Raw genomic sequence first — 23,962 nt, forward strand, 5'->3', positions numbered from 1 at the left:
AGTCATGGGGCTTCAAACTCTTTTTTTGTTGGGAAAATCACAACTAACCCTCCCCAGGCTTCTCTCACTCACTTGTTGAACACTGACGACATTTGTTGGCATTTACAAGTGCTCTATTTGCTCCTGGGGTAGCGGCTTCAAAAATACTTTTATATCCTTGCTAGGATATAAATGGACACTTGCAGCTTCTGCTGCCAGGAGCACGTCTTTATACCTTTGCTTATGCCTGGCGTGCAGCGTCTGAGCGCAAACTGTTTAGTACTGACACTGCATTAGGGTTTCTGACCTGCTTCGATGCCCAGGTTGAAGCCCTTGCTGTTGTGCTGGCAGAACTGCGCTAAGCCACGCGGTGAGCCTGTGAGCTGTTCCTTAAAAATACCTCTTTTCCAGGACTCTTTAAAAACGATGGATCGGCAGAGATGAGCAATGCCAGGGTGGGGGAGGACAGGGCTGAGGAAGGGTGATGGGACGGGAGTGATTAAAGCCAGCTTTACCCCTAAAAACTTTACACCGTGAAAGCCCAGGCTGAGATTTCTGCGAGCCTTCATGACTCTTAGCAGCCCCGTTGCTGCCTGCTCTATTAATTCTGGACCAGACATCAGCAGGATCCCTCCAGGAACAGGGGAGGGTGCGTGGGGAGGCATGGGACAACCAGCAGCATTCAAATGGGGCAAACCTGTGCTCACAATACCGAGTAGCTGACAAGCTAGGCTCCTTTTAAGACCAGCCTGCATCTTCCTGCTAGCCTCGCTGCCTCAAATCAAAAGCAACCACAGGCTCAGACTTATTTATTTATATTTTTAATGTAGGAAGGATTCCAGTTATAACCGGAATAGGTTATAACTCAGGTTAGCTTTGCTGTGAAATTAAGCCCAAAGAGCTTGTAAACAGAAGGCCCTGCCTACAAAATTGATTTAAAACTTTATAAAGTAGATCTGCTGGCACACTTCTACTCTAAAAACAAAGGCAGGACCCTGAAGGCCAACATTTCTAAGGCAATTTGTCCAAGGAAGAAACACCCTTTTTCAGTTAATGAACCATTTTACAAAGCACCTAATACTATTAACTTTCATTACAATTTTCCTATAAAATACACATGAGATCACCATCTTCAGCTAGGAAGCCATCACTCAAGTTAGGTATCACCGGTGTTACGAGCTCATTTATTTCAGAAGTTCCCCCCTTTGCTCATTTCACGGATTTACCCAAATGAGCCATTTTAAATGGTCCCTACTTCAGTTTTGTGTTTCTTACCGAATGTCGAGATTCAAGAGGAAAACTCTCCACGACATCTGCTGGAATTCATTGTTGTTACAGCCTTGGTGGGTTTTACTGCTTTCCTTTAGCATTCAGTTGACTAAGGTAGTTAGCTGGGCAAACCGGTGGGAAAACCAGAAGTTGCAACAAGGTTTGTGAAGAGGCAAACTTACAAAGCTCGGCATGAGGGCAGCGAGGCATAATCCACCTATATGCTTGAAACTAGCTGGTTGGACTTGATGCTCTCATCCAAAGAGGTCTTTTCCAACCTAAATGATACTATGAAACTACCTTCTTTTTACCTCAAAATCCTGCCTGACCTGAAACTTACCCACACAGCAGAACAAAGATAATCTTAAAATATCGAAAGGAAAGACTCCCATGGCAGTTCTAGGTTTGATGACTGCTTTTCATCACAGCTATCCTACTCCTCATACTTATGCATATTTTTGTTGACATTGGGCATTGCATAGCCCGGTGCAGCAAACTGTGGTGCATCAGAGCAGGGATTGCACTGCAGAAAATAAAATGTTAATGATGATGACTGAGGTTTTCCTGGGATTCCCATATGAGCTCTTATTATCACTGCCGCCATCCTTCAGCTGCTGAACTTTCCTTGCTGTGCTCATTGATGCCTCTGCAGCTGAAGTGGGTAGAATATTAAACTGAAGACGGCTTTTCTGGAAGTGAATGTGAATCTAAATTGCTCTTCCTTCACAAAACCACTCTGGTATGAAAGAACAGCGCAGTCCCAAAATCCCCAAAGAAAAGCTCTTGTAAGATAAGAAAAGAGGAAGAAAGGCTGCGTTGCTCAATGAGAAACCCTTCGACAATGACAAGCCCAGCTGAGTGACCACAGGGATGTTTCCCTCGGTGAGGTACCCCAGCTTTCATGGTGTTGCAAGGTGGCTTGTGTAACTCGTGAGCAGCCTGCTCGGCACCGCGTTGTGCAGGCACCTCTGGGTGATGGCCCAGCTCCTCTGAAAGCCTACATTGCAGGTTTGGTTTTCTTCACAGAAAATATTCCGCTGGGGGAATGAATTAAACCAGAGCTATCGCAGCAGAGCCTTGTTATAGCTAATTGGTGCCTGTGTACAACACCATGGTTGTACATCTTTCAGTCTTGTGGCACAGGCAGGTGCTGTGGAGAGAGCCCCAGTGGCATTGCAGTGCGGTTATTGGGGCCTACAACTGGCACGGAGCCATGCAGCTCTGTTCAATACCAGCTCCCATCACAGCCTTTCAAAATCCAATGCTTCGATCATGAATTAGGAATAAACAGAAATCCAATTTCTTCCGTGCTGACAATGAACATTGCCATAGTTATGTCAGGAAAAAAGAAGTCCTTAAGAGGACCTATAAGTAGTGGGCCAAAGTGCCTGCAGGTGTGGTCTCCACAGCAATCTCAGTGCCTCTCAGGGCGTTTGTGTGCAGACAAGCCTCCAAGAGCGATGCGAGTGATGCAACCACACGACCTGCAGAACTGGTGTCTGAGGCAAGGGCCAGCCACCACAACCAGCTGAGGCTCGTGTAAGGGAAGAGCGAGGTTTTGGGACCTCTCCTGCAGAGGAAACTTCATCAGAAGTTTCATTTACAAAGCAGTTTCTGTTTGCAGAATGTGGCAAAGTTCAAACTAATTATTCACTATTTTGGAGGAACTCTTTCCCATCCTTAGATGTTTTGAATCCACAGCTCACAATGAGTGCCTTCTGTTACTACAGCTGAGACAAAATGTGTAATGTATTTTGGCAGATCCCCTACCACCCCTCCCAATGTCTAAAAGAGACTAATACTGCTGGGAAAAAAAATATAAAGAAGAAATCCATGCACATAGTTTCTCATTCTGGTGATAAAGCACACGCGAGTACGATGGAAAGCATTTTCTCCCTGAACTGATCTGTTGTATATATATTGCTGTTTGGAGCAACAAAGAAGCCATTGTAATGTAAAAATGTCAGTGCTCAAGTAAAATTTGTAGTCGCAGTTATCTGATACATAAAAGGAGATGCTGAAGAACTGTAAAACTCCCAAATATTTATTCAGCAAAATGGTTGAACCCCGTGCACGCTTCCCAAGCCGTGCACATGTGCACGCTTCTTGTGTGTCACTTAATGTGCGCTGCGCTTTATGGCACAGTTTGTGTAATTTGCCACTTTGATTTACTGTATGATTTCCTGAGTATAAAACAATCCAGAAATAAGTGTCATTCTGTGGGCAGCAAAGTATTTGAGTGCAGCTCACCACCTCCAACGCGTCAGTGAGATCTATTGCGCCAGTATTAATGGCGTGTTCAGAAGAACCTTTCCTCTCCTATTGAAATTCTTCTAGCACTGTATTTAGCTTCGGCAAACGCTCCCCACGTGTCTTTGAGTGGCAGTCCATCTTCAGATGTTTATGTTTGCCATCTGGAGACGTCAGCTTTGCTCTGCAGAAGAGCTATGAAATGGTGAAAGTAATTTTCAGGAAGTTGAGAAGAACATTTTTAAAACGTTTACACACAAACGTATCCATAAATAGCATAGGAAAAAATGAAAGTTTTATTCCTGTGTAATGGTATGAACATGTATTTTTGGTAAGTCATTCTACTGTCTGAATTTTTTAATTCATCCCACTGCTGCACATAACCCTAAAAGAATTGCAATTAAAGTGTATCACAAGAAGAATACTCTAGTTTTTAGCTTGTTCTTTTTATGCATGTGATTGTATGTTCAGTCTGATCAGGCTCACAGTTCTTCTGGTGCTCCTTATACTGAGGCAGATTTCATGGTTTGCATGGATTTTCCACCCAACAACTTTCATGGAAAACACTCAAACTAAGGAAATCTACCAGTTATATATATATATCTATGCATATATATATATAAAATAATAAGCCTGGATTCCTTGTAGAGGAAGATGTGATGATTATGCTTTATTCTTATTGCTGTTACTTTTCATAGCTGCAGAGTTGAATGCAGAATCAGTATTTCCTTGTACGTGGCTACAGTTCAAGATAAGCATCAAAGTGATTAAAAGGAGCCATGTAAAGGATGTAACCTCCTGTTACGCTGCTGTAGGTTTATTCTGCCACCAGCAACTGCAGTATAACTGCTAGCATGAAGTCCAGATCTTGGCAGGTAAAACATTTCCAGTCGAACGTCATCATTTCCATAACATGGAGTATTTGGAGCTATTGCCACGGTAAGTAGGATGAGGTGCAACTGGTGGTTGTAAACCACAGAACAATTAAAGCTCGATCCCTAGAAATGTGTTAATGCTCTTTGCAGTTATTTAAGCTGTTGAGATAAGCAGGGATATCTACAGTACCCAGAAATTATATGTGTTCATCTCTATACCACCGGGAAAGGCACTGCCATCTGCCTTTCTCCATCTACTCTTTGCTCTTTGTAAGATGAGCTCAGCTCCGGTGTCATATGAAGATTTATTGCTAGCGATCTGCTTCAAGTTGCTTTCTGGTCACCAACAGCTTGTTTGGAATCTCTTTTCTCTTTGCTGTTGGCTGGTGCCACCGTGGGACTTTGGCTTGTCGGCATTATTTTATACATCATTAGCTCAGCAGTGCGGGGAACGACTCCTTTCCCATAGAAAAGTAATTCTTTCTCAGAAGACACATGTAAATCTTGGCTGTTGGGACAGTGGTTTTCGCAGATTTCCTTGAAAACTAAATAGTTGGGATTTTATTCCTCACCGCCTCACATCCCGTGCTATCATTTATAGCCCTGCCAAAAGCGTGCCACCACCGGGCCCTGCCACCACCGGGCTGGGGCACCCCACGCTGTGCGCGCTAACCCCTGAGCCTGCTTGCTTTGCCTCCCCGGCTCCCTCGTACGCTGGTCTCCCTTACTTCTAGTGGGATTTCAGCTTCATTTCCTTTAATGATCAAAAGTGGGCGGCACAGTTCAGCCCTGAAAAGGAGCGATCCCACAGCCCCGGCTGCAGCAGGGAGAGGAACTAGGGCAGAGGCCAGCTGGGCTGCGGCCAGGGCTGGCTGCTGCCTTCCCGGCCGGAGCGCTCCAAGGTGAAATATAATCGGGCACACTGGAAAACTAGAGGCTGTAAATAGAACAAAACAAATAAACGTAAAAAAAAAAAAAAAAAAAAAAAAGGACTGAGCTGGCCTCTTTTCAAACACTCTTCCTATTTTTTGGAGAAGTCATCACTTCATTTTTTTAGCAATGCGTGGTCCGGTTCTCAGCACTGCCTTTTCCTCAAGGTGAAACAGGGGTGGGACCTGCATGGATCCAACATGGATCCCAGTCCAACGTGGGCCAGATTTTCTTTCTTATTCCTCCTTGGGATACAGAGACTCGAGTGTGGTCCTGGTGGAGTCCATGAGTTTATCCGGGTGGGATCAGGACACAACAATTCTCACTGGGGGTGCCTCGGTGGCTAGCTGCTGGCATTGGGATGCCTGGGGTCTAATTTTCAGAGTGCAAGAGCTGATCTGTCCTTGAAACCTATGAAAACTCAGTACCTTCAGCACTGCCTTTATGATTCTCCTACATTAGGGTTAGATTTTTAGAATAATGTCTCCAAAATCCTGTTTGGTTTCTGCTTTGCAGGCGGTCTGGTAACACAGCAGTGCACACTGAGCAGGGAACCTGGGCTTGCAGGGAGCCAGCTCTGCTCTAACATCTTGTGAGATTTCCCTCCACACCCCAATCGCTTCAAAAGCGAGGTGGGCCCAAGTGCATGCCAATATTCATTAGCCCAGAGCTCTATCAACCAAGCTGTCAGCCCGACTCGAAGCATTTTCCATTCAATTTTTGTCTTCCCATCCCCCTACTACTCCCTTTCATTTTTCCCCCCACGAGCTCTGCCCATCATTACCAAGAACAGCACTTTCTGGAGTAGACTAGAAGAGCATCAGCAATTCCTTTCTCTTCCATTATTTCCATTCCTTTTTAATTAAAACACGATTTATTTCAATCTCCCTGCACTGTAGCAATATCAATGAAACAATGCATGTCCCACCCAGATAATGGAGAACGGTTCCCCCTGTTATTAATCTGTGCTATTTGTTAAATTCCAATAGTGTTTGCTTTATTTAATGGCTGCACAAATTACCTCCGGGGGGATGCTGCAGCGTTATTAAAGCTTATCTCTCTTGGGCCTAATTCTCTCTTGGTTTCTTGTTAGCCATTTATACTCACGCAAAGTGTACATCAAACATTAGGAGCAGTGTATATTTGTGATTTGGTAGTGTTTCACCTGCCTCCACAAAAGGCTACTGAAAGTAATGCCAGCAATAGCATACTTCTGGCCCAAGATCTCTTTCAATGTGTTACCACTTGCGGGGCCACGGGGATACAGGACAGGCTGCAGAAGCACGCTGGTGACCCTTCCACCAGCCCACGGTGCCTTGGCAAGTCACAGCAAAGACTCAAAATCTTTGTCACAGAATCATAAATTCATCCAGGTTGGGAAAGACCTTCAAGATCACCAGCCCAACCATCGCCCCGACCTACCGAGTCCCATCACTGAACTCTGTCCCTCAGTGCCCTGTTCACACTTCTCTTAAATACCTCCAGGGATGGGGACGGGACCCCACCACTTCCCTGCTGTGAAGAAATCCTTCCTAATATCCAGCCTACACCTTCCCTGGCACAACCTGAGACCATTCTCTTGCGTTGATGGAGACCAAGATGGTAAGACCTAGAAGGACACTTCCATTTACACATGTAACAACACTTCCAACAACATTTACACATGTAAGCTTTTCCAGAGGACTTGTTAAGACGATGTTTCTAAGGGGCAGATAGTCACTTAGTAGAATTGCCCAGGGGGTCAGTGCTCCTCACAACGAGTGGTTTCCCACCATGATCATTTCTGTATTGGAGACAGGTCTCAGGTCATGGTTCCACTGATGCTAATTACAGGTACACCTTCCTCGGACATCTGTCTGCTGCTGCAGGCTGCCCCTTTGCTTTGTCAGCTTAAAAACATAACCCTGGGGGAGAAAATGCGCTGACTGCTCAGAGCTGGACCAGTTTCACAATCAACCCCACAAAGAGCTCTGTTGGCGACCCTGACAGGGCGGTGTATTGGGATCTGGGGACTGGGGACTTGTGGGGAGGGTGGACGGAGGAGGATGGCGGGGGCTCTGCGGTTTTGCTGCCCATGGTGGTTACACTGCAGATTTGGAAATTTATTCCAGTTGGAGCAGATTTACTGGGGGACTCGTGAGAGAATGGCTGTTTTGCAGGCAGCATGTAAGGGTGAATTACCATACAGAATGCATGGGAACTGTGGGATGAAATATCCAAATGTATGTGAGCCTCTGTTTACCCTTACGAGCACACTCTAGATTATTCCTTCATGAGAGGCTGCAAAAAAGAAGCCAGAACAAAAGGGGGAAAAAAATAAATCAGAATCATTCACAACTCTTGTCAATTATCCAGTGATGCAGTATGTCAAAAAATAAAAAATAAAAAGAGGGAGGGGATTTCTGAAACCCACCAGCACACAGCCTCATTTATGCTCAGTACTGGCCCGTGACTATTGCTATATGCAGAAGGACAGCAAATAATTAACATAAAACTGGTTAGTTATTACTTGGGCCTGGAGCCAAGCCATGTTATAGCTGATTTACCGTAAAGGCTTATCTGCGCCAGCGCTGTTCCCACCCTTGCTCTGGTCCCAGCGCTGCTCCAGCCGCAGTAACAGCCGTGGAAGCTCGTGTTAGACCAGGCGCAGGCATTTTTACTGCCGGGTGGCCTCCTCGCCTTGTGCAGTCATGTGTGCGCAGCGCCGTGTGCGGATGGATGTTTTACAGCCTCTCCTCAGAAATGGCTTTAATGTGCACACCGGCAGCCAGCATCTAAAAATCATTTCCATCGAGTGATTTCAGTGCATAAGGAAGACGGATTACGAGGCTTGTCATTATGCTACTGTGAGGGGCTTTAAAAAGGAAAACGTTTCTCCTGGTGTGGTATAAATACCTCATCACAACATTGCAGTCACGGGGTAGGAAACCATCACAGCCACACGCGAGAAAGTCAGCGCCACGAAAACACAAAATCTCTCCTTCTCTTTGGCCTTCCTAACCCAACCTTCCTAAAGGAAAACCTATTTATGTCCAAATGTTTTCATGTCCGTGGCTCGCTGTTTAACTCAGAAGCTCATGCTTTGTTTACAGCCTGTTGTGTGCTGTGAAGCATGTGGAGATACAGCTGGCCCCTCGTTCCTCACTGCTCCAAGGCTACGTACTCACAAGGGGACCCAAAGTCAAGTTTGGGTGGCTGAACACACGCCGATGGCTCAGAGGGCTCAGAATTAGGGATGGCATTTGGAAATGTAAACCCAAGTCTCTAAAAGTGAGCAACGAGTTAAACAATAAACCATATCAGGTAGCCTGTTTATTACCATATGGCTATTTCCACTCCTGCTCTCCATAAAGTTGTGCCAGCACTTTCATTTTAAACACTGTTTTTCATTAGTTTATATAACACAGCTGTAAATGTTTTTTCAGGCTGAAACTTGGCATTCAAAGTCACGAGGGAGAAGCTAGGAAAAAAAAATAAAAAAATAAAAGAAAAAGAAAAAGAAAAAAAGAAATCACCCCTGGCTAAGCTGCTTTTGGATGATGTAAAAATGAAGCAGCTGGGAGTTTTGCAGGGAACAGGTATGCCCAACTCAATTAAAGCTTTGGATTAAGACGTGGAGGAAACACAAACAGCCTCAGCAGAACTTCTCCATGAAGCAGCGATCCTGGAAGAGGCCAGCACACGGGTCTACGTGGTGAGTCTTGAACTGGAATGGAAGAGCTCAATAAACAAAATACCGATACAGTGATGCTGGAGGAACATAATTAGTCACATCGTGGACTTCTCTCTGGTATGTACATCATAAACGTGGATCGTCTCCATCAAGCATGGAGAGATTCATGGATGTGAGTGCGTGTCCTTGCATAAGTAGCGTGGATCAAGGACCTGGCCACCATGGCTAGAGTGATACATGACAGCTGAGCCACCTCACAGCCTGTGGGGAAAATACCCTCCCTTTTTTGCCCAGTTTGGTCTTCTGCCAGGTTAGTGAGCTCAAGCAATTCGGTGAGGCAGCCAACAAACGTGAGAGCCACCACAAGAGAAACCATGAAGATGTCCCCCCTTTTCACAGACACACAAGGTGCATGTGGCCCCTTTTGTCACCAGGCCAGGAGCACCTTCCATGGGGACAACATCTTGGTGGCAGTGGTAAACCGCTACTTCTCCCCACTACCCTGGACCTTGTGCCACCTCTCTTGTTGGGCTCGCCCAGTTGTTTGGAGTAAACTATGCCAATGAACACAAAGAGTTTTGCCAGGCTATTTCCTAACCCAGTTTGCTGCATGGTTACACAAAGAGGCAGGCTGGTGGAGCTCAGGAGGCCGCAGGGAGGCCTGAGGGACTAGTTGGTGGGGACAAGGGACATCGGCTGCTGTGTAAGGGGTACTGGCACCAAGAACCACACTACAGGCTGAAGCCACGGCAGTTCTTAGCATTAGCTTCAGTGAACGATAGTGAGTGTCCCTGTTCCCAACCCAAATCTCAGTCACAGTGAAATTAATGAGCATTTTTTTCCCATGGCTTCAATGGAATTGGGTTTAGAGTAAAAATTCACCCACATTTTGACATTGATTATGCAGTTCCCTTCTGAGGGAATCTGGAGCCGGTACTAAGAGGCCATTTGGGTAGCAACCCGTAGAGCTTTTCCCATTTCCTAGCCTATTTGGCAGTTTTGTGTGATTACTGGTATTCTACAAGAGCTAGTCTCTCCTCTTCCCAGTGCCCAGCTACATGCTCCTTGCTTGTGTAGCTCCTGAGTGAATCAATGTGAGCATCTACAGAAACGGGGGGGGGGGCTTTTCAGTGAAAATCCTGTCCTAGCTCTCCCCAAAGCCAACACGGGTAGGTCAGTACACCCATTAAAAGCCCGTTTGCATTCAAATAGAGTGGAGAACAACTCTCAAAAAAAAACCCTGAAGGAGCTCCAGCACCTGGGAATTAACAACAGGCCCTTCAGGCATGCAGCTCATGCTTACAGCAGGATTATTAAAAACTCGCTCATTTTTGGCTTGTTTCGGATCTAGGTGCCAAATATCTATTGCAAGTACTGAAGCTTTGGCCAGGAACTCCCTAGGTGTGGTGATACCAAATGATAATTCCTGCTCAAGCCTGCGAGGGTGTTTAGGTCTCTGAAAGGAGCTCTCAGCACCCCTAGAAGAAATCAGAGGAAACAATGTGACGGCACCAGGAAGAAGAATTTTTTTCACAGTTCCTACACCTGAAAGATGTTCGTAATTACGTGTAGCCTCACAGAAAAGCTGCAAAGCTCAATTAGTGCATGGAGAGCCCATCGGCGTACACGGGGAACACTGTTGCCCTGGCAAGGGGCTGGACTAGGTGGCCCAATAACTCGGCTATGAGTCAATGGAGTTACATAACCCAGCACAGCTGTGCCGTGCATGGTACCTGCTATAAACAAACTGCACTATCACATATTTACCAGGGAGGGTGAACTGGTTCAGCTAAAATAAGAACAGGAACAACCCTGTGTCCCGCAGCACCTCAGCCTTACCTCTGCTTGCGCTCCGGCACAACCTGTCCTGGCTGAAACGAGCTCTCAGAGGTTTTTTTTTTTTTTTTCCCGTGTAATATTAATTACTTAATTGAAAGTAAAAATGAGAGGATGGAAATAACCCAGAGAAATGTGGTTTAGTGCCATGTTTCAACCAAAGTTCCCGAGCTGAAGTACAGCAATAAATGTCAGGGACCAGCTGCTTCCTTTCGTACTTAAGTCCATGCAGAGACCGTGTGATTCCCTCCAGATCCCCCTTTGGGAAACACTGGCTGAGAGCATTATTTACAGAAGAAATAAAGGATGTTAGCAAACAGAGGTGGACTTCATACTCCCTTCTCGCTTTCCCCTTTCCAAATCCACCAACTGCTGTGGCTGCCTTCAGGGGACTCGTAAAACCCCTCGTCCCATGGACACCGCGGTTCCACTCCTCTCTGAAATCACATCCCGCTTCCCACCGCTGTGTGGGAAGGAGAAGGAGGCCAAGTGTGTAAAGCACAGCACCAGCACTCCGCAGCCTTTGGAAGCCCCCTTGCCCTGTCTGCAGGGACGTGTTACGTGTCTTGTGGCACGTCACTGTCACCTGCATGTGGTGTGGGGATGTGAGGACCTCACCACCTCGGGAGGATGCTCCGAGCTCCTCAGTGCTATGGAAGTGGGCGATTGATTACCGGGGAGAGATGCTTACACGGCACACAGCTCTAGGCATCCTGAGATTGCAGTGCTTTATGTGTTATTTTGATGATTACGTAGCATTTATATTGCAGATGCTCTAGGGATTGCACGTACTGGTAGGAAAATATAGTTTTAGTCACTAGGGGACAGTTTTAAAAGGTAAAGGAGGTGGAGGCTGGGGGAAAGGAAAACTCTGTCTCAAAAAACATATAGCAAGGTGAGCTCTGGCATGCACTTATAGATCACACACAGGGAAACACACCGGCAGGAGAGCTGTTAATCGTAGCTTTCCTTCTTGTGGTGCTTTGTACGCTGGAGGGAGGAAAGAGCTAATCAGGTTAAGAAAGCTAAGGGAGCTGGGGATAAAAATGGGTGGAAAAAAAGGTGAGTGCAAAAGGAATGGAAAAACGTATAGGTGGAGAACACTAACATGGGGAGGCAACAGGGGCAGAGTTAGAAGAGCAGCATAAAGCAGGAACGATGACATTTTGTAGTTTAGGAAAAGAGTCAGAAATAGATAAAGTGTTAAACATTTCTAAATGTGGGACTTAGGAGCTCTACAAGCATCAGAAGGGAGCTGAGGAGAACTGGAATGAGGCACGGACACCCCAGAGCAGGACAGGCTGGGGTGCTGCGGCCCCCTCCCATGTTGCTTCCCCATTAGCACCATTTCTTTAGGTCTGTCTTAGAGTAATTGCTCATGCGTCTGTTTGTTGATCTTCATCCAACAGCCCGGCACTCTGGTGTTAAGAAATATGCAAAATACAGGTTCAAATCCATTTGCAGTTGTCCCTCATTTCAGGGAAGCGTCAAACTAAATTTAGGGCCATGTCTGGGTTTTAAGAGGACCTGATGGTTGGTGTTTCTTAGGTGCAGTCTTGACCATTTACAAAGAAGTCCTTCAGAGTCATGCCTCCCCAAACACTGCAAGGAAACCACACCTGCCTACCCAAAAAACACCACACTGACTCTTTGTTGCCTGCACCGAAGAGGACACATCATCCCTTCCCTTATTTTTATTTTTCCTACTTTCTTTCTGCTTCTCATGCACTTGCACCCTTAAGTCTGTGGTCGGTCCTAAGAAAGCTTGTGGACACCCAGCCCGATGCCTCCTGCCCCCAGTGCCCTACAACCCCACCACCGCCCCTACAGCGTGGCACGGCCACCGCTGCGGTGCCAGCCAGCCAGCAGGATCGGGAAAATGATCCAGGTTTGAAGCAATGCTGTAAAACCGGGAGGAGAAGGGGAGGGAGAGGCAGCGTTATTTTTAACCTGGATCGATTCCCTCAGCCGCTTCGTGCCGCAGCCTCGCAGGCGCTTGCACCAGCACAGCGGAGCAGGTGGCGGCAACGAGCTGGTGGATTGGGAGCCTTGTGCTGCTGAATCCTGAATCACCAACAAGAGAAGTGTCCCGTAGCCAGGCTCTCTGCTCAGCCCCTGACCTGCTAGCCCTTGCTTTTTACTGCTGTCGCCTCGAAAATGCACACTTGCTTGCTCCTTTTATGGAGCTGGGTTGACCCGTTGCACAGATGAGGATCTGCTTGGCCGTGCTGACAACTCTTACAGTGTTATGTCCAGTTTTGTGGTATCAGGAGATTTATTTTGGGGCCAGCTGTTGGAATCACACAACCACACGTGAATCTCAGTTTTCTTTTGCCTTCCTTAAAACCAGCTTGTTGCAGGAGGACGAGGGAAGCCTAACAGCACAACACAAAGCCCCATTTGAAGGGCCATAAAAAAAACACACACGCACTTCAAAAGTACACATTTTGTGAAATCTCATTATTTTCTGAGGGTTGATTCATGACGGTTGAATCCTCAGGACCAGCAATATTCATATAACGTAAAAGAGCTATAAACATTAAAGGAGTAGAAACGCGCGGCGCTCCTCTATCCCCCGCCAGCTGCAGCGGAGCTATGCCTCATCGGGATTTATTGCAGCATCCCCGAGCAGAGCAAGTGCTGAAGTGGTGCTATTGCTTCTGATTAGGAACGGGCCGGGTAAGAGCATCGCGGCCATAAACACCCCATCACGTAACGGGCCACGCGGTGCAACACCTACTGTAGTGATAACGCTCAGTCCCTCAGCTTTAAGAACAGTGCTCTCAGGAAGTCTTCAGACTGGAATTATTCTGGGGTCTTAAACACAAATTGGTGTTGGTCCTTCTAAAGGCTGAAACAGCAGGCGAGCCCTTGGTAGCTGTTCTGATGGAGGAGGCATCTCGCGGTTTGTTTTCTGTTGGTAACAAAAGGGCTAAGATTCAGCCTGAAGGAGCAAAAAGAGACTTAGATGTCATGTCCCACTGGTGGATCTCAAAGGGGTTTTGGAGGCAGACAGTTCTACACCCATGGCAGAGACACTGCGCTGGTGGCATTTCCTGAAAACCACCTAGCCAGCAAATGACAGACCTGGGAAATAATGTCCCTTTCCAGTCACAATCACTTCGCTATGGTGTCTCCAACTAAACGAGGACCTCTCTTGCAGATACTAACCATAATTTAAAGCTTCCCCCTTCTCCCCATCCCCTGACCAAGAGTCGGATTTGAACTGAGCCTGTCCCATTCCTGCCTAGGTCCCCTTCCACCACCCAGATCCTGCCCGAGGGGTGCAGCCTGCACACTTACACCCCACTAGAGGAACGTGATGGGGCACATCCAAGCTCCAAGACGTGCCAGTTTTTCCCTCCCAGGCTAACATGGCATTTTCAGTGAAGTGATGTGATCCTGTGCATGGGCTACAGAGGAAGGTTGTTTAAAGCTCTGTTCCCTCACTTTTTTTCAGACTAAGTGGAGCATTAGCACAGCCGAGGAACCAAGCTGCTTTGTAGCAAGTGCGGATCAAATTAATCTGTCCCAACCTCGGCTGTACAACGAGAGATTTCCGTAATGGCAGGAAGTCGGCTGTCCCCATATTCTTCACCCAGACAAAAGTTCTGGCCACTGCTAGATGAGAAAATCGCTGCAGCAATTGCTAAGGAGCCAGTGAAATAAAATCCCGAAAGGAAGCGTCCAAAAGCCCTTAGATAAAGCAAACTGTGCTGGTGAAGCACAGATTATGTCACCCCCAGAAACAACGAAACAGCTCAGTGGAGGTAATTACAAAGTGTGAGGTAAACAAGTGGGTCGGGGTATGTGCAAACTCTGCTAAACCAGAATACTGAGTGTGTTATCCCGGAGAACCGAATGAGAGCACTTCACGGCATGTGTTAATTCACCAGCTCCCATTATCCCTGATCAGGAGTTTCAGCGGTGTCTTGGGAAGCCGTGAACATCAAGGCACAGGGATGCACGCACACAGCCAGGTCCACCAGCTCCACCAGGGAGGTATGCAGCTCCTGCAAGGGGATAGCAGAGAGGAAGGCTGTGAAACTACATCTTAAGCCAGCTCTGGAAATGCGAGTCAAAGCTTTAAGTCTGTGAGTCAAAGATTTAAGTGAGTCAAGGATTTAAGTTGCTTTGATTCAGTCTCTGTGTACAGACAGAAAACTGAAATCTCACAGGGTTTGGTACATTTCTCAGAGAGGTAACTCCATGGCCTAGATGAAAAGAGGTTGTAGTTTCCTCAGAAGCCCAGGCTCGAATCTCAGCCAAGATTTTGGGGAAAACTCTTTTCCCTTTTTAGACCTGGCTACACAAAGGAGTTTACTTTGCAGCATGGTGCTGCAATGCAATTACATCGTATAAACCAGCAGGCAGGAGCAGTGTGCAGATGAACACATGGCTTTTATTTTATGGGTCGTTATTTCCACTTGGAGGGAGGGAAGGAGGACACTTCAGGCGGACACAGATGATGCCAAGAGCTGGGATCCCACATCACCCAGGGGTGCTGCTGGGCTGCGAGATTGCTCCTGTGGTGGATGGTGGGGCAGGCAACAGAGGTTCGCCAGCAGTCACTGATTTCCATGTAGATGCTCGCACTGTTAAGCCTTGATGATTTGCCTTCTGGGAGTAGCTGGTGCCATTTTCCAAGCTCCTAGCAAACCAGTATGAACAAAAGAGCTCGCGCCAAGGTAGCTGGACCGGTCACTGGGCTCATGTGGCAGCAGTGTGAGTGTGTTTGGCACATCGGGGCCGGACAGCTGTGCGGTTTTGAGCCAGGCACAACTCTCCCACACAGTTTTGGCTGCCAGTTTTCTGGCTTCCTCTTCCTTGCCTGCCACGGTGCCAGAAGAACGAGAATGCAGATGAGGAGCAGAAGGAGCTCAATATGGCTGGGCAAGGTGCTCTCCCAGAGGAGCTGTCTTCCAAGCATCTTCCTCACTTTTCAAGCACTGTCCTTCCTTTGTGGGAGAGGAGTTATGCCCCAGGTCATGGCTCGTCCGCAGGAGCTGCTTGGAGGTGAGGACACCTTTCCACAGGTGGTTCCACAGGTGGTTTGCCTGAGAGCCACCACAGCAGCCTACCCACGTGAGATGATCTACTCAAAAGCAGATGGCCATCAGCACTCAGGGCAGGGTGTGAAAGTCCCCAGGTCGCAGGGTATTGTTGGCATCACATATGAGAGTTCCTATTTTCATTGTCTTCACTGGCAGCACAGCCCTGTTGTTGTTATCCCTGAATGAAGGTTTAAGGTTGATAAATACTGAAACCCACACCTAGAGGCAACCCTAGCCTAGATGGTGCAGACCACACAAGTGTGGAATCGCCCCTGCACACCTGGGCCAGTCCCATCTCCAGATGTGCCACTGGTGGGACCCCAAACCCCACAGTTCCAAGAAAACTCCATCTAGGAGTGTCCTGCTCTACTTCAGGGCTCGTGAAGAGTTTACACAGGGTGAGAGCTCTTGGTCTTTACAGGGTGTGCAATTTCCTAGGTGGTCACCTGCTGCCACTGAATAGAGAACTTCCATCACATAGCCATTAGTGGTGCCAGGGTTTCTTCCATTTCTAGAAGGTCCTGTCCGTGGCTTCATGGCTGCATAAGATGTTCGTGGGACATCTGATCACAGAGCAGAGCACTGAATGCCTGTGGGATAAGCATCAGGACAGTGGTGCAGCACTTCTCCCAGTACCAAAATCCACATGGGAGACATTAGGGATGCTGAGAGAGCCCAGCACCACCTGGCCGTAGTTCCAGCTGCAGCAGAAAGGAAGACGGACTCACTGCAGCTCAGAAACTCCTCGGCTCTCTGAGCATCCCGTGTCAGGCACCCATCAGAGCAGCAATTTCCCAAGCGTGTGTCAGACAGCCCTCCTACACCTGGGCTGAGAGCAGCACCTCGCCATGGGCCTGACACAGTGCCGGGAATATCTGTCATGATTTGTGGCGCGCAGCATCACCGACACGGTGACACGACCTGCTGAGCTGTGCGGGACATCTCTGCTACGAGGCGTGAGCTCTGCATGCTTGGCAGGCCTTTGTTAATTTTAAATGGAACGGTGGATGTCAATTAACCGTGGGAGATCTGTCAGCGTTTGTTAGTGCTCTCTGTGCCCCTTTATTAATATTTCATACTGTCATGGATGCAAGTCTGCTCAGGGGAAACGTCAACAGCAGCACAACGCATTTCCCTGCAGGGCCCCGTGTTGGGAGGCAGGGGGTGGGGGAGAGGGGGAGGCTTGGTTTCCCTGTGCTCTGAGAGTTTTCAGAGTGCCTGAGTACACTCATGAATGTATATAACCGTGGAACTTGGGTATAACCAGTTCGAGTGCCTAAGTGCTGGCCTGTGGGGCCTCGCTGCCCGCCTGCAGCTTCGTTGCACAAGCTTTGCTCGGCATTGATTTTGTACGTTTGATTACTTGCTGGACTATGTCGGTAAGTTAAAAAAAAAAAATAAAATAAAATTCAGCTTTGGAATGAAGACAAACATTAGGCAAAACAAATTGTTTTCTGGGAACTGCAGCGCTTTAATGCTGTGCAAGTGGGGCAAAGGCAAGGGGGTTACATTAAAGGGCCAGGGAAACAGCAGCACGCTGAGCTGGGAGCTCCTGGCACCTTGTGGAAAGTCTCCCAGTGTGTGAGTAGCCTTCCCTATCTAGGAATCTTGGGAACTGGTGCAGCATGGCTTTATAATCTGCTCCCAACATCAAAGGTGGCTCCACCTCCACCAACCATTTTTGCACAGGTTCTGTGATCAGGAGGAGAGCTGACTCGTATTCCACTGACTTTGCTCCTCCTAGGGGATCACTCTCCACTCCTGCACACTTCCATGTTTCTCAGAGCTCAGTTGAGGTCACCAAACATTTCCTTCTTTGCTTTTCTCCTTCCTCACTCTCCAGTCCTCTCAGCACGCTTCAGACACAGATCCACTGGAGAAGCCATGGGCAGACTTGATCTCCTCTCTGTGGCAGCTGAGTTAAGGGAAGGATCCCGTGCACACATGGAAGTGCCACCCTTAGAGCATTGTCCCACTCTTGGGAGACTCAGGAGGCTGGCAAAACCCACGGAGATCCGTATTGCTGTTAGGTGATGTTGAGGGCTTGGCTGATGCTCTCCTTGGTGGGGAGGAGATAGTCATGGATTTGGGATGCCGGGGAGTTCTGCACTTTGGGCACCTAAAACACTGTTCCTTGTAACCCTGCTCTGAGTCCACAGGGCCTTTAACGCTGCTCTGCAATGAATTTGGAGATATGTGAAACCACCCAGACCAAAGCCTTGCTATTAGTGCTCCGCATTATAGGTCCTACTTGGCCTTCACATGCTTGTTCTGCTGGAGAAATGCCGCTTTTAGATTCTTATGGACTGGAAACATTCATCTGAATTTTACAGTGTTAGAGAAGCCAGTCTGGATCTTGTGTGATCGGAGGAGGGACAGAATTGCAGCAAGGAACTGGCCTCACTGCTGCAAATCTGTCCCTCCTCCACTCATCCAAAAGCCAGAATTGGCTTCACCGCTGCCCTGATAGGATTCATGTGTAGCTGAGAAGGGAGCTGTGGTGCCTGTGGCCCTGTGCCATGCCCTAACAACCCCTGCCATGTCTCACACAGAAGTGTTTGAGCACTCAATGCAGGCAGGCTCTGTCTTGCATTCCCATGTCACAACATGGGGCTGTTCCCCAGCAGCATAAACTGGTCTGAAGTGGGGCTGCCATGGGATTCACCCTCCTCTCCAGCCCTGGCTGTGCTCCTGTGAGCTGGCAGCTGGTGGGAAGCCAGGCAGGGAGCTGAGCTAGCTGAAAGCTAACACCACAGGGAAGAAAACAATGAGCCTCCAAACCAACCAGCTCCATCCCATTGTCACCACGTGTTTGCACTGGTGCCAGCGTTGGTACTGGGAGTGGGAGACGGAGGATGGGTGCAGCCCCACGTTACCTCAAATTGAAGTCCAGTAGAGTTGAGTCTCAGCTTGAAGGCTTCCTTGGAAGAAGGCTCATGGCTAACTTCTTCCATCCCTATCCTGTCCAGTGTGCAGCATGGCTGCGGAAGGGGTGCCCTGCTCTCAAAAGCCCAAGCATGTTCACTAATAAAATGGCTGGGGGCTTAGCCCTAAAGGCAAGTGCTGTGGCTGAATGTGCCTTGTCCATCCTGCATCTTGCAGAACTGTCTCTGTATTGTTCATAGCTCCCAAAATGAGCCAGACTGTAGTCTAGGCCAAAGTCATGCCAGGAAGTCTAGCAGCAGTCAAATGGCATAGCTGTGCTTGAACCCAGTGCTGGCACTGCCCGGTGCAGACTTGATACAAAAGTGAGCGGATGATGGCTCACAAGAGGGGATTCTGGAGCACGGGAAGGCTCACATGAGAAGATCTAGCTGCAGCTCAGCTTGGAAGTACAGGAGGATGCCCATAGGCTGCCACAGGGCAAGTTGGCTTGCAGAGATATTCAGGGTCCTCTGAGATGCAATGCACTCTGTAATTATGGACACCTTGGCCCCAAAGTAAATATGTGTCTGTAAAAGCACCGTGCATTTTGTCCATTGCATTGCTGTAAGGAGCTGTGCCTTTCATCAAGTTGAAGTATTTGTGTGGCCCAGGGAGACCAAAGAGATACAACATGGCCTGTTCCTTGAAGGTCTTTGGGTAAGATCTCCAAATGTCCTGGCTGCTCTGCACTGATATTTAAAAGCCAGTTGTACTTTGAAAAATTACCTTGCCAGACATTGTGGAAATTTGTCTTTCTGATCAACTCACAGATTCAACAAGCTGATAAGCAAAAATGTTTATTTCCAGATTTACCTGTTCAGGGTAAGCTCAGCTGTGAAAGCTGGAGAGGCTTCTCTGGGTCTTCTGCATGCAGCAGTTGGGGCTTTGGAGGAGAGGCTTACAGGTCTGCTGGTGAGGATGGAGCTGGAGTAGAACTGTGCTATCTCAGGTGAAGTTCTGCAGTGCTAGTAGGCAGAAAACATAGCAAAAAAAAAAAAACTTATTTTAGTGAATGAATTCCCCAGATGTGCCCAGGAACACGTTGATCAGCTACAAAAGACCCATTTATCCACAATCACTGTTTAGAGTAAAACTCCACTTTGAAGTTTTGAAGGGACTTTCGCAATAGAGGGGTTTGCTCTGGTGTCCTTGGCCAAAAATAGTCACTTCTCTTATTTTGGTTCTGCTAACATATGCCAGCTGGCTGCCACCCTCCATTCCAGACACGGCTGCATTTCACTTCTGCTGTTTATGTAAAGTTTGTGCAGCGTGATTTAGGGTCCTTTGGGATGAAATGTACTATGTAAATATAAACGTTTATTTCCAAAGCCTTTCTGTAGCCATTAAGGACCTAACTTACCCTGCCAAGCAGGGTTTCACACCAAGAGTGAGGCAAACGGATGCAGCGCCCAGCGTCATCTGGTGACTAGAGGGTTCATGCTCTGGAGGAAATTTCTATGAGTTCTTTCTAGAAGTACTACACTGCTTCTCACTGCCCCAGCACTCAGGTTCATGTTGGACCAGGATTTTGAATGTCCATGTGAAAAGGTTGTTTGAATACATTTTAAGTGGAAAGATTTAGTCTGGCATTTTACTAAATAAACTTGGTGTCTGCAAACATTTGAATCTGGGTTTGGAGTTTTGCATGTTCCTTCATGATAGGCTGTAAGATATTTTGGATCCAGCTGGTTAACCCACAAATACAGCCAAGCAGGTGATGAGGAATAGGATGGGCTACAGCCACCTAAGTGCCTGTCTTTCAACCACTTTATAAACAAAAAAATGCGTTTGAATTCTAGCAATCATCTTGACAACTCCCTCTTTTCTGGCTCTAGGTCAAACATCCCCGTATTTGGGAATAATGTGCAAATTTAGTGCTTTCACAAACATATCCAGCCCTACTAAGGAATTGTGATTGTTTATGTGAGAAGTAAATCTGGTCCAGTGTGATTATATCTTGCTATCTAGGACAAGTAAGGGCCTATCCCAGACTCTGTGCAACACATAGCCACAACACTCACTGCACAATGCAAACTGCAACATATGCAACACAGCAAATCAAATCATCTACAAGGTGCAGTTGCTTATTTAAATAAGTCAAAAATCATATTGCTTCTAAATATCTACCCATAGGAATTGCCATGCCCCTCCAGCTGTAGAGAGAGCAGAAAACGGGAGCCTTTCTAATACAGCAGGTCAGGTAAAGAAAAATGCCCCTTTTGCAAATCCAGGCTGGTAAATTCAAGGGTCTATAGTCACACACATAAAATCAAGGGTACTCAAACTCCACTGACTGCTGCAGGAATGACATTGAACAACTGGAGAATTCCCTTAGTTTTTAGAAGCTGCAAAATATAAAGCTGAGCTCATGTGCCTTAGCAGCAGCTCATGGTGAAGATCTGCCTGTGCCCAGTCAGCGCCAGCTTCTGCCAAACCAGATGAGAAAGCCTAAGCCAATGTCTGGGAGTTGGTAAGCAGGAAAATATGAAGTCTTCCACCTTTGCCCCCTGACACTGAGTCAACTCAGATGAATGCCTCTGCCTCCAAGAGCAGCAGTGGGGAGTAAAATTAAAGCAGATACCTTTCTCCATGAGTCTCTGAGCTTTGCAATGAATCCAATTTCCAAATGTGCAAGAGCAGCAGCACACACTCTCTCAGACTTTCATGCGCACTTCATATCAGCATTGCAGCAGATGGAGCAGCAAGAAAGGGGAGCTGCCTCAAAGGAATGCTGCGGAGCACTTACTTGTCAAAATTCAATCATGAATGGAGAATTGTGGGCATTTGCCCCTAAGCAAGAAAAGTGAAGATTGGAAGAAATGGACTGACACGAACACCGTGCCAGGTGTAATATGCCAAGGGTTGCTAATTAGAAGAGAGAAGTCTTCTTTGGCAGCCTTCATTCCTCCTGAAAACCTCAGTCACCAGTTAGGCTCCTCATAGACACTGAGTTAACATTTTGGAGATCACTATCAGATGCCTTTCTCAGGCAGGTTATTGGGACTTCATAAAGCTGGTGGGGGCACTGCACCAAGAATTAGCTCATAGAATCATAGAATATCCTGAGTTGGAAGGGACCCACAAGGATCATTGAGTCCAGCTCCTGGCTCCACACAGGACAACCCAAAAAACAGACCACATGGCTGAGAGTGTGTCCAAACACTTCTTGAACTCTGGCAGGCTCAGTGCCCTGGGGAGCCTGTCCCAGTGCCCGACCACCCTCTGGGTGCAGAACCTTTCCCTAACCCCCAGCCTGACTCTCCCCTGTCCCAGCTCCATGCCGTTCCCTCGGGTCCTGTCGCTGTCCCCAGAGAGCAGAGCTCAGCGCCTGCCCCTCCGCTCCCCTCGTGAGGGAGCTGCAGGCCGCCATGAGGCCTCCCCTCAACCTGCTCTGCTCTGGGCTGAGCAAACCAAGGGACCTCAGCTGCTCCTCATGCATCTTGCCCTCTAGTTCCTTCACCACCTCTATAGCCCTCCTTTTGGACGCTCTCTAATAGTTTTATGTCGTTCTTACATTGTGGCACCCCACACTGCACACAGTGCCCAAGGTGAGGCCGCACAGTGCAGAGCAGAGCCGGACAATCCCTTCCCTCGCCTGGCTGGTGGTGCTGGGCCTGAGGCACCCCAGGGCGGGGATGGTCCTTTGGGCTGCCAGAGCACGCTGATAGTTCACATTCAACTTGCCACTGACCAAAGCCCCCAAATCCCTTTTTGTGGGGCTGCTCTCCAGCCTCTCATTTCCCAGTCTGTACGTACAGCCAGGGTTGCCCTATCCCAGGTGCAGAATCCAGCACTTACTCTTGTTAAACTTCATGTGGTTGGTGATTGCCCAGTTCTCTTGTCAAAATCTCTGTACAAAGACTCTCTGCCCTTGACAGAGTCAACTGCTCCTCCTAATTTAGTAGCATCCACAAATTTTCTTAATGTGCATTTGACTCCTGCATCCAGATCATTTATAAGAAACTTTAAAGAGAGCTGGCCCTTCCTACGCAATGTCCCAATTCCCAGCATATAATCCCACCTCCACAGCTCCCACTGTCCCCCTTCTCATTTCCCCTAGGGTTTCTCTCCCAGCTCCAGCTCCCTCATCCCCATTAAAACTGGATCAACCCCATCCCCACCTCCATCTTCTGTCAAGTTCCACCCAAGACCATGCTATCTCCTGTCATGGCAGGAAAGCAATTATAGTGCCTTATAATGCTAGTCCTTTTGCTATAATCAGGCACTGTGCAATGCCAACATCTCTGGCATTGAAACAGAACAAAACAAAACAAAAAGCATTGATGGGCCCCTCTTCTATGTGGAGAGAAGGATGAATGACTGTACAGCATATTCTGCCCTTGGTGCTACAGAGAGAGGTTGCTGTTTCACTCGCGGTGAGCACGTCACTGTAACTCAAGCATGGGACCGATGCCAATGTGACATAATTTTAGCGGAAGTGCAAGAAAGGGAAACATCTTTTTTAAGAAAACTTCATCTCCCACGTGCTCTCACAATTCACTTTCCCTCTCCAGGATTCCCTCTCCTCATTGTACTCTCTGTGATTTTCTTCCAACTCAGTGAAGAAAAGTTCATTGCTGCATTGTTGTCCTTTATGCTAAAGTGATGGCTGCAAAAGGTGCACCACAGGCTGGCAAAGGGGCTGCCATGTGTAGTCTGCCTATCTCCAGTATCACCTGGGCTTGGGATGAGTGGAATTGATAAATTAGGGAGCAAACAAGTGGGAGAGGGAATGGACCACTTGACAGTGCATCAAGGGTGCGTCTGCAGCTGACTCAGAGGCCTAATCAATGCATTATCATTTCTCATGCATTCCAGCTCTGGCACAAAACCTCCAGAATCTCATTGGGATGATGAATTCCTCCTCCTCAGAAACAGGCAGCTGAGCCCTCTGCATGGGAAACACCCGCGTCCTGTCCATGTGGCAGGAACGCCAAGCCAGTGATTGCACACACAGCCTAATGGAGGGACACATGGACCCCAGCTGGTGGTATGCAGATATTTTATCCCTAGTGGTAAGTGGTATCAGAAGCCTGAGGAATGAATGGATGTATTTTCTAAAGGAATTAGGTAATTGTAAAGGAAATGGAGCCTCAAAGGAAGAAGTTCAGACATCCTAAAGAAAATAAGCAGAGGTACTTAGGAGAACACAAGTTGTGCTAAAACACGAG

Source organism: Oxyura jamaicensis, chromosome 2 (assembly GCF_011077185.1).
Source record: "Oxyura jamaicensis isolate SHBP4307 breed ruddy duck chromosome 2, BPBGC_Ojam_1.0, whole genome shotgun sequence".
Classification (NCBI taxonomy): Eukaryota; Metazoa; Chordata; class Aves; order Anseriformes; family Anatidae; genus Oxyura; species Oxyura jamaicensis.